At 29.2% G+C, this 1,870-nt stretch overlaps 1 non-coding gene across 1 annotated transcript; it reads left to right on the top strand.

The window, feature by feature from the left end:
* Positions 1-872: 872 nt before the first annotated feature.
* Positions 873-944, top strand: Trnaw-cca. The gene has a single exon. It is a non-coding gene; the product is annotated as a tRNA-Trp (tRNA).
* Positions 945-1,870: the final 926 nt, after the last annotated feature.

Genomic DNA, 1,870 nt, shown 5'->3' with positions numbered 1-1,870 from the left:
ATTTTATCATTTTCTAGGTTGAAAACAATCACGATTCTGAAAATTTCAAATTGATACTCGTATTTTAATTTCTAAAGGTCACTCATAATTATTTTAACTTTAAAAGTAGTGTACCTAAAATGTTATCGAGCGACCTCTAAAAATAAATATCAACTAACTAATAATTTGTTTTGTTGAATTTGATGAACAAAATAATATAAATAAATCACGAGACACTTAAAAAATTTCTCGAGGCAAAATTTACTATCGCACTGTATCAAATATTTATAATTTTTTAATTTTTTTAAATTTATGTGTGATTTATTTATATTCTTTTGTTCATCAAATTCAATAAAAAAATATTTGCTCGTTGATATTTATTTTTAGAAGTCGCTCGAAAACAGTGTACCTAGGTTTGAAAGTTAATATAATTATGAGTGACCTTTAGAAATTAAAATATCGATTTGAAATTTTCAGAATCGAGATTTTTATCAACCTAGAAAATGATAAAATAACGAGAAAAAAATTTAAACAAAAATTATTAAATTTTTGACGATTATGGAAATTTTTAAAAATCTTGAGCGACTTCTAAAAAAAAAAAATTTTTGAGCTGATTTTTTGAGGGGGCTCTTAAAACATGATAAACTAGCATATTTTCACAAGAAACACGAAAAAAAATATTCGTTTTTTTTTTGGGCCACCTAACGTACATATTAGGTTAATAAATGTGTGACGTATTTCTGTTTATTTCACCGATGTATAGGTACGTATGTAAATGAAAATAAAAGCACCACTTCATTATAAGTATTTACATTTGATAATATCTAAAACCATTATAATGAATGATAACAAATTCAGTATTCTATTACCGGTTAAAGAACACAGATTTACAAGACTCCGTGGCGCAACGGTAGCGCGTCTGACTCCAGATCAGAAGGTTGCGTGTTCAAATCACGTCGGGGTCAAATTTTTTTTTTAATTTTTTATTTACCAACGTGTATAATATTACGTATAATAAAGAAATTTGATAAGAAAATACAGGCTCATGTATTTTATATCATACTATTTAAGATATTCCTAAAGCTATATAAATCTGTGTAATCATACACATTATTCCAAAAAATAGTACATTATACTATAAGAGAGAGAAATGCGTTATTTTGGCAGAGGTGCAATTTGAAGCCCGAGGGCTACAATGCACCGAGGACAAAATAGCATCTCTCCCGAATGGTATATACTATTTTTTCCACGGTCTCATTAACTTAAAAACACATATTTTGTCATTATGAAGTAAGTAGCACCAGAATTATTGTATTCGGATTTGAGCATTTATTTAGTAGTCGTTGAGTTATTGTCATAACTACAAAATAAACAAACAAAAAGAATTGTCAAATTAAGGTGCTAGTTTGGTTTAGTTTAAAGTTTGTTTAGTGCACAATGAATAATTGTGAGTCGGAAGAGATTGTGGAGGCTGCAAATATTGCAATAAGCAATTTGCTGCCTACGAAGTCAAGATCTTTATACGATATAGCCTACAATCGGTTCAAAAAGTGGTGCGCCGAGAAAAATGTTCAAGTATACAGCGAGAATGTTTTGTTGGCATACTTCAGTGAAAATGCAAAGAATTACAAGTCTTCCACATTATGGGCGCAATATTCTATGGTTAAGTCATGCTTGATAATTTACGACAACATAGATATAAGCAAATTCCCCAAGCTGATCGCATTTTTGAAAAGAACCGGTGACGGATATCAAGCGAAAAAATCGAAAATATTGACAAAGGGTGAAATCGACCGTTTTCTATCAAGTGCAGATGACAAAGAATTCTTAATGATTAAGGTAAGATTACTTTTGTTGTTAGGTATTTCAATTATTAAGTATTTTGATTTTT

This window comes from Anoplophora glabripennis, unplaced genomic scaffold (genome assembly GCF_000390285.2).
Source record: "Anoplophora glabripennis isolate ALB-LARVAE unplaced genomic scaffold, Agla_2.0 scaffold20, whole genome shotgun sequence".
NCBI classification, from domain to species: domain Eukaryota; kingdom Metazoa; phylum Arthropoda; class Insecta; order Coleoptera; family Cerambycidae; genus Anoplophora; species Anoplophora glabripennis.
Note: the sequence above shows the minus strand (reverse complement) of the source record. Positions and strands in the feature narration are given on the sequence as shown.